Source organism: Lycium barbarum, chromosome 5, assembly GCF_019175385.1.
Source record: "Lycium barbarum isolate Lr01 chromosome 5, ASM1917538v2, whole genome shotgun sequence".
In the NCBI taxonomy this organism is placed as follows: domain Eukaryota; kingdom Viridiplantae; phylum Streptophyta; class Magnoliopsida; order Solanales; family Solanaceae; genus Lycium; species Lycium barbarum.
Window position 1 is genome coordinate 112,402,791 of NC_083341.1, and position 9,550 is coordinate 112,412,340.

The 9,550-nt window shown below is 37.0% G+C and overlaps 1 long non-coding RNA gene across 1 annotated transcript; it reads right to left on the reverse strand.

Annotated features, from left to right (window-relative positions):
* Nucleotides 1–4,754: 4,754 nt before the first annotated feature.
* Nucleotides 4,755–7,387, reverse strand: LOC132642612 (uncharacterized). The gene is made up of 3 exons (XR_009583272.1): nucleotides 7,186–7,387; nucleotides 5,801–5,854; nucleotides 4,755–4,851 (listed from the first exon to the last, which is right to left on the reverse strand). It is a non-coding gene; the product is annotated as an uncharacterized LOC132642612 (long non-coding RNA).
* Between the last annotated feature and the right edge of the window lie 2,163 nt (nucleotides 7,388–9,550).

Consider the following 9,550-nt stretch of genomic DNA (forward strand, 5'->3'; position numbering starts at 1 on the left):
GGTAACCTTGCCGCTGGAGCGGTCGTTGACTTTTAGTCATTACCACTGAAGCGGCCGTGTGGCCTCTGGGGCGTCGCTGCTGGGGCGGTCCAGGTACCGCTACAGCGGGTGACGGGCGGTTAATAATATTAATGAAGTGTTAAAAATCCCTAAACCCTCATTTTACCCCATTTCAATATTTGAGCTTGAAGAAACTGCTCTTAAGGATATTTGGAGGAAAATCTTGGAGGTAATTCCTACTCATTTATTCATTCTTCCTTTAAACCATAATCATGTTAGATTCCTCCTTTTCCCTTAATGAACTCATGGTGGTAAGAGTTGGAAGAGGGTTTAGAAGAACATTGTTCCTAGAATTATTAATGAATAAATTGGTGATGTTTTGTTAGATATTGACTAATCTAGGTTCATTAATCATAGATCTTCCACTTTTTACGTTGAATTCGGATTTGGAGATTTAGGGTTTATACCTAATTTGGGGGTTTTGCATGAAATCAGAATCTAGGCTAATTATTGAGCTAAATCAACAATTAATGGTTTGATTATGATTGCCTAGTACTTAATTTGGTATTTTGCTCGCAAATTTTTCGTTTTGCCCTTGTGGGCCCGTTTCCCCAAATTCTAGGGTTGGAATTGACCAAATTGAAATCATAGCAATATTAGTATCATTCTTCATGATTTCTAATATAGAATTCAATTATGCTTAGACTACTTTGGTTCTAAGCTTCAGCGGAAGGGCAAGGCAAATGAATGAGTTGTTGGTGTTGCAGTTCGGCAGTCCAGGTAGGTTATGTTTTACCCTTAGTGAGACTTCGTATAGTGAATTACATATTCAGATTATATATTGTCGGAGACAGCATGTGAACCTTCGGGTATGAAGTTTGGATGGATATTGCCTTAGGTTGGGCCCTGATGTGTGTTAGGACTAGCCACCCCGTTATGTGTGCTTGATTGTTCAATTGTGTTGACTTGATGCCACGTGTAGTTGGTAAATATCGACTTCTGTCTTGTCATATTGATTTGGATAGAATTGACATACCAGTGGTTGGTATTTGTACTTGGATATATTGTTGGCGTACCCACTGTTGGTACTTGACTTATTGATATATGTTGGCATACCCACTGTTGGTATTGTGATGTGATACATGTTGGCGTACCCCGTTATGGTACTTGTGATATTGAACTTGATCGATTTGCATATGCATTGCACGCATTCCCTCATAGTCATGCATGGCTGATACCCGGTGGTGATCCGGTATCGTTGATTGAGCGAAACAAATATTTGATAAACTCTTTTACTGGAGTGATTGTAAAAAGGTCGATGTCTGAAGATCCATTCCGGAATTGTTGATTATATGAAACTGATATTTTGATGAACTCTTTTACTTGAGTGATTGTGAGAAGGCCGATGTCCGAGGTTCAATTCCGAAATCGTTGTATGTGTGAAACTGATATTTGACAGACTCTTTTACTTGAGTGACTGTGAGATGGACAATGTCCGAGGTTTAATTCCGGAATTGTTGATTGTATGAAACTGATTTTTGACAAATTCTTTTACTTGAGTGCCTGTGAGATGGCCGATGTCCGATGAGCTATTCTGGTATCTTTGTTGCATGGCCGATTCCGATGTTATCCCTGAATCGTTGTTAGTGCATGGACTCTGCCGGTCCCCAGGGTGGTGCCGGTGAGACTCCCCATGTGAGCAATTAGCCAGGGCCCCGTCTGTCTGTTGGGTAAAGATCCGAGACGGGTGGCACTTAGACTTCGCGAGTCACGTTGGGTTGTGCTACCGAGACATCGATATTTCTGTCCAGAGTACATGTGTACACCTCATTTGCATGGCATTACATTTCATTCATTTCATCATTGCACTGCATTGCATTATGACTTGATTGAGGTTCTTAGTGATTTACTTATGATGTTTGGATTAGATCGGATATATTCGGATTTGACATATTTGGGTTTAGATGCTTTACATAGGCGATGACGGATACTTGGTTGTGATCATATTGTCTTATACTTGTTAGATTCCTTGCTTATCTGCTTTATTTTCTGAATTGTGTTAACTATGCTTAGTCGGCCGATGATGTCTACCAGTACTGTTGTTTGTACTAACCTGCACTTGCTGCATTCTTTTATGAATGCGGAGTACCAGGATGGATCTACTTCTGTGACCCATGGCTGATCGACTCTTTATCTTCCTCTCGAGTTTCCAGGGTGAGCATGGCGTCCGCTAACCTTGAATACTTTCCTATCATATGTCTTACTTTTATTTCAGAGACATAGACATTATGTATTAGTATTCCAGACTGTACTATTCTCCTTAGATGCTCTTGTATTATTCAGACTAGACCCTGGGAGTATTTACTATCTTCCACACTTTTTACTACTGTCTATCTATATATATCGCGAGTATATATCGTGAGACTTACGTATTTATTGATTTCTGCTACTTAACTTTCTTCAATTTATGTATTAGTTCATTGTTGTGATAAGGGTTCACTTACCGAGGTAGGAAGGTAAGTGCCCGCACGACCTAAGCAAAATGGGTCGTGACGTGTTCAGTGCAACATTATATGCAGAAACATTATCCAACATAATTTTTTATCTATTCAAATTAATCCATTACCGGTAGAACTTAATGATAGTTCTTTACTCACTTGAGTCTCAGGTTCACTGATATCTTCAGGAATATCAGGATTAACCAGATCTTGAATCTCACCATGAGTTTTTATAGTTCCATTTTGACCATTTTTCGTGCTTCTTTTTCTAGGATTTTTATCCTTGAAAAACAATGGTCTTCTACACTTCAGGCGTGTATGGGATTCAGAAGCTATGACACTAGCAGATTGTCCTTTTGGGACATCAATTCGGATAGGCGCATTCTCTGCAGGAATATGCGACTTAATTATCCTCTTTAAATCAATAAATGCATCCGGCATCTGATTTGATATTTTCTGCAAATGGATGAGCTTCTGAACCTCTATTTCACAAACAGGGGAATGTGGATAAAAAATGAGAGAGCGATGAAACTTTCCGCACAATTTCTTTTTTGATTTCCCTTTTCTCTCCCCTTTATTGTGGGAAATTCGTTTCATCGAATCTTTAAATCGAGGGGGATTCATACCCAATATATATTCCTAACCTTCTTTGGGGGCCCATATTAGTGCGCTGTGGTGGTGTTACCGGCACATATACAACACAACCAAAGATTTAGAGATAAGCAATATTTGGTTCATGGCCAAATACTAATTGTGACGGAGGGTATTTATTATAATAAGACGGTTTGAAATAAATAAACGATGTTACATATATGATATCATGACCCAAACGGTACTAGGAAACCGTGTTTTCATAAGTTGTGGTCTTGCTATCAATTGCAGGCGCTTAATAAATTACTTAGTAAGGTCATTTTGAGTATGAACATGAGCCACAGGATGTTCAACTATTATCCCAACTGATAAACAATTATCATCAAAAGCATGGGATGTAAATTCTCTAGCATTATCAAGGCGTATAGCCTTAATGGGATAATCTGGGAACTGTGCCCTTAAGTGTATTATTTGTGCCAATAATGTTGCAAACGCTAGGTTGCGGGACGATAGAAGACACATATGAGACCATCTTGAAGATGCGTTTATTAGGACAATAAAATATCTGAATGACTCGTAAGATGGGTGAATAGGTCCATATATATCCCCATGTATACGCTCTACAAAAAGAGGGGATTCAATGCCAACTTTCATTGGCGATGACCTTGTTATCACTTTTCCTTGACAACAAGAAGCACAAGAAAATTCACCACTTTTGAGAATTTGCAAGCTTTTAAGTGAATGCCCATTTGAATTTTGAATGATTCGTCTCATCATTATTGATTCATGATGACCCATTCGGTCATGCCAAAGCACAAAAGTACTTAAATCAGTAAACTTCTGGTTTACAATAGAGTGTACTTCAATTGTACTAATTTCAGCATAAAATATGCCAGAAGATAATGTTGATAATTTCTCCAAAACATACTTTTGACTGGAGACTTTCTTGTTAATACCAAGATATTCAACGTTCATTTCATTTAATGTCTCAACGTGATACCCATTCCCCCGGATATCTTTGAAACTCAACAAGTTTTTTGGGGATTTAGAAGAGAACAATGCCTCTTCTATAACAAGTTTCGTGCCCTTAGGCAGCAATATAGTAGCTCTTCCGGAGCCTTCAATTAATTTCGAATTGCCTAAAATTGTAGTACATTTGCCTTTTTCCTAAGCAAGAAAGAAAAATGTTTCTCATCTTTGAATATGACATGCGTTATTCTACTATCAATTTGTCACGACCCAACCCCGTAGGCCGTGACTGGTGCCCGACCTGGACACCCGTATACATGTTCTTTAGCTATATGTTCTTTTCACAACAAACTCAATATGGATCTTATAACGACCAACCATGGTCTCAGATTTGTCGCATAATTATACATATAAAAGCAAGCCGACAAGGCTTCCATCACATATCAATATCATATGCAAGCCAACAAGGCTGCCATTATAGACGAACATCGTACCACAGCACATCGTATAGACACAGCTGAACAGAACCCATACACAACCCACACATATGTCTGCAGACCTCTAAGAGTATCAACCGTAACGTAACATATGACGGGACAGGGCCCCGTCGTACCCCTGGATAACCATATTCATATATATATATATATATATATATATATATATATATATATATATATATATAATATATTATCATGAGATCTGTATTAGAGGTCTAAACTCCGGAACAACGAAGTTCCCAAGATAGCTGAGTAGGAGTCCTATGCTGAAGGGTCACCAAACCAACTGTCTCTACCTGCGGGCATGAAACGCAGCCCCCCGAAGAAAGGGGGTCAGTACGAAATATGTACTGAGTATGTAAAGCATGAAATACAGTAAACAGGATCATAACTGAATAAGGAGTATAGGTAACGAGTACAATAACCAGAATACCAAATACTTGCTTTTGAAACATAACTCATGCATGTCAATATCATATATCATATCCGGCCCCATTATGGAACTCGGTGAACATAGTCGCCACCCCGTCTCTGGCGCCATAACACAACATACTCCAGAATATAATATAACTCTGTAACACAGCATAACTCTGTAACACAGCATAACTCTGTAACACAGCATAACTCCGTATCACAGCATAACACCATAACACAGCATAACTCCGTATCACAGCATAACACCATATATATATATATATATATATATATATATATATATATATATATATATATATACCGTACCCGGCCCTCTAGTGAGGGACTCGGTGAACAATGCAGTGGAAGTGTGCACGATAACATATCCTGGCCCGGGACTCAGTGAAATATTGAGGTATGCACGAGCAGAGTAATGAGAAACTATATGCAATTTAAAAACATTTTCAAAGACTCAATGGAATAGTCAACGCGAGTTACCTTTTGAGCATCAGGAAAATAGTCGTATCAATCCCTTTCGAATATCACTCGGAACATATCAAACATCCCTTGAATGTCATTATAAGTATATCACAAAGCCTTAAAGATCATAGTCATATTAAATACCTTTCGGGTGTCCCTGTGGATTGTATCATAATGGAACTTTGAAATCATATGTACATATCAAAACCATAATAAATCAAATTCTGAGAATCAAGAACATTAGCCATCCTAGTGGCTCTAAGAATAGGAATTCCTTTGGAATCGTATATATATCGTATATTCTTTTCACAACGATCATGCCAAAAAGAAAGAAAGGTTAGCTTCACATACCTTTAGCGCTTATTCGTCACACAATATGTATACGCTGCCCAATAATACTTCAACCTATATTAAGATGCCAACAACTACGTTTAAGTTACGGGGAGATTCAAAACGTATTCTAACGTTAGTAACTCCTTTCTAGATGTTTAGACGACGTTTTCTCTTGTATCCAAACCAACCACATACAACCAATCCAACATCAATAATTATGTGTTCAATACCTATCCGTACAGCCCACACAATATCCCAAACAGCCCACATTCACAACATGCAATAACGATTCACATACGACTACTACATTCTCAAGTTACTTCTAATAGTTCGTAGCCTTAACGTTTGCATGTAACAACTTATAACAGCTCATCCAACATACAACACGATGCATAATATTAATTATCATTAATCTTCCAAGCTCAATAAGAATAACAACAATGTGTCAAAACAGTCCGCACATTACAACACCCAATAATAGTCTACATGCGATTATGACACGTCCAATTTATTCTTGTTAGTCTATAGTCATAACATTTCGTCGAAGCGATTCTATAACAGCCCAACCACTATAACAACATGATGTATATTCTTAACTATAATTAGTTTTTCCAACTTAATGAGAACAACAAGTCCAAAACAGCCCATTACCACAACACGTCCAAAACAGTCCATCAACATGTCCAAAACAGTCCCTAAACAATGCTCGGAATTCTTGCAAACGTTTACGAACATACTAAGCAAACCACATATGATTTTTACACATTATTTCATGTCTTCTTTTCATATAATTTCAGTAGGTTATGATCAGCTATCCACACGACAAGTACAACATCAATTCATACACAACTAAGCTATATCGTCATTTTTATAATCCTTACAACAACTCACAAACGACTTTGGTTTCAACTCCAACCATTAAACACCTTCATTTCTATCATAAGATTCATGACAATAACAATCAAAATATCAAGTAAAATCAGTTCACTAACTTCTTACAAAAAAAGTCCACTACACGGCTACACCATGCTTCAACATCACTCACATAAAATCATAGATTCAATTATTTTCATACTAACACAACTTCACCTTTAACCTTCCAATTCTTTTCATTCTTTTTACCATGTGATCTATGATAGTAACAACCATATTTATTAAAGAAAATTAGTCCATTAATTCCACCAAAACAGTCCCCTCGGCCACATAGTCATTCCAACACCAACATTCATGATTTTATGCATGCAATTCATGTTCATCAAGTTACAACCATACTTCAACATCAACACCTATAACCTCATGGTTACTATCATGTTCCAACATCAAAACACCTTATTTCATGCATACAACTTATATTTACACATCTACATCACCCTTAATACATGAAAAAGAAAGTTAGATCTTACCTTGACAACTTGACTTCTCAACTTGGCTAGAGTTTGTGAATTGAAATGAAAATGGTTCTTGTTGCTCCAATGACTATATTCACGTTTCTAGGGACCTTCTAAAGGGTTGAAACACCTTGGAAAATAATTTTTGGATCAAGACTCAAAGAGCTCAAAATCAGCCAAGCTTGGCCGAGAGCTTTCTCTCTCTAGGTTTAGGTTTTCTTTCTTTGTGTTGTGTAGTTGAAATGAATGTATTTGCTGATCTCCTTAGTAATTATTTGGTTAACTATGATGCCTAAAAGGTGGCCACATGCTCCACTCAAGACAATGAGTCACTCTATTAACTTTACACAAACATTTCATTTCTTTTTCTCCTACTTTCGGCTAGGTGTTGGCTGATTTTTCCATCTTTGTTTCCTTTCTTCTTTCTTTTCAATTATTTACAAGACAATTGCTTGTGTAGTTGATGATTCATACACTAACCCTTGTCCATTGTAATCATACAAGATGAATGGTCAATATTTAATGTGAAATGATTCCTCCACCATGTTATGTCTTCATAAAATAATGCATGCTTTCATAAAGCAATGGATGCTCCAATATTCAATTGCATGCTTCAACTTTTTCTCCTCCAATTTTCAGCCATCTTGGCCGAGTATTACATGTATATTTCTTCCAATTTAATTGTCCACAATATAATGAAAGTGTAGTGGATGAATCAACATTAAATGCATATGTGTATGTCTTCCTTAATAGCCTTGTTTTAGATGACTTTGAGTCATCTTTTGTGTATTGCACGTTGGTGTTCCTTCTTGGTTCATGGTTGTCACAAAATTTTAATTAACACCACAATTAAGTAGTTCCTAATCTCCAATAACATTTTTATACTAAGTAAAATTTATAACCGATTAGTTCTAGTTTAGAAATTAAAATCCGAAGTTTCTATCTCACGTCGATTCCTTCGCGAATAACTCGACGTATAAAATACGGGGTCTAACACAATTTCACAAATATCTTCATGATTGATCATTGATCCAAATAAAATTTGTGGAACTTCCATATTTTCTTCAAAATGAAAAATATAGAAAAAGTGAACATCGTAGTTATTACCATTGCTAAAACATTATTTATATTTTATTTACAAAATTCATAACTGTACAAACCAGATTACCAAAATAAAACATGACTTATCTTATGCATTAAAATGATTATACCAGCTAATTCAAACAACATGAATTAAAACATCTAAGTTTCTACAGATTCTTCACCGATCACAAGATCTAGTGCCAAGAAATCAACTACATTCAAATGCGTAAAGTCTTCATTATCTTCAGATATGAAATTTGTTTCAAACATTCTTTTTTGTCTTCTTTAGGGAGACTTGATAAATCCTAACCAGGTGCTTTGATGCACGACAAGCATGTGCCCAGTGCCCTTTCCTACACATCTGTGGCATTTATCTCTAGGGTTTCTCCGTTGCACCGGTTCATGCCTTTTATCCTTATTTTTTCACTGCTGGTGGTGAAGGATATTATTTGGTGCAAGGCGATCATCATGATTAAAGCTCTTCCCTCGACCACGGTCATGACCACTACCAGGGCCACGACGAGGATTGGGACCACGACCTTTTCCATACTTAGCTTGGTGGAAATTAGTCTCATTCACTTCAGGGAATGGACTAGAACCAGCAGGTTGACTTTCATGATTTTTCATTAATAACCCATTATTTTGTTCGGCCACAAGAAGATGAGATATAGTTCTGAATATTTTATGAACCCCATCGCTCAATATTGCTGCTGCAGGAGCACATTCGAGGCATGAAAAGTGGTGAAGGTTTCTCCAACGTATCATTCTCAGTGATATTTTCACCACATAATCTCAACTGTGATATAATTCTAAACATTGAAGAATTATACTCACAAATAGATTTAAAATTTTGCAACCTTAAATTGATCCAATCAAAACGTGCTTGGGGAAGAATGGCCATCTTCAAGTGGTCATACTATCTTTCAAGTTATTCCACAGCATAAGAGGATCTTTAACAGTGAGATATTACAATTTCAAGCTCTCATCAAGGTGATGGCGGAGAAATATCATTGCCTTGGCATGGTCTTATTTCGATGCCTTTTTTATCTTTGATGGTGTCTGCCAGACACATTGCATCAAGATGAATTTCAGCGTCAAGCACCCAAACAGGTAGCCTTTGCCCGCTATATCCGGGGCAACAAATTCACCTTTAGAAATATTTGTCATTAATTAAGAAAAAGAAATTCTATATCTTCGAGGCTTTCAAAGTATTTGCTCCAGGTGGCAGAGTCTCGTGCTGATAAGTGATAACGTGTTATAAAATAAAGACCATAAAGTAAATACACCAGAGACAAGT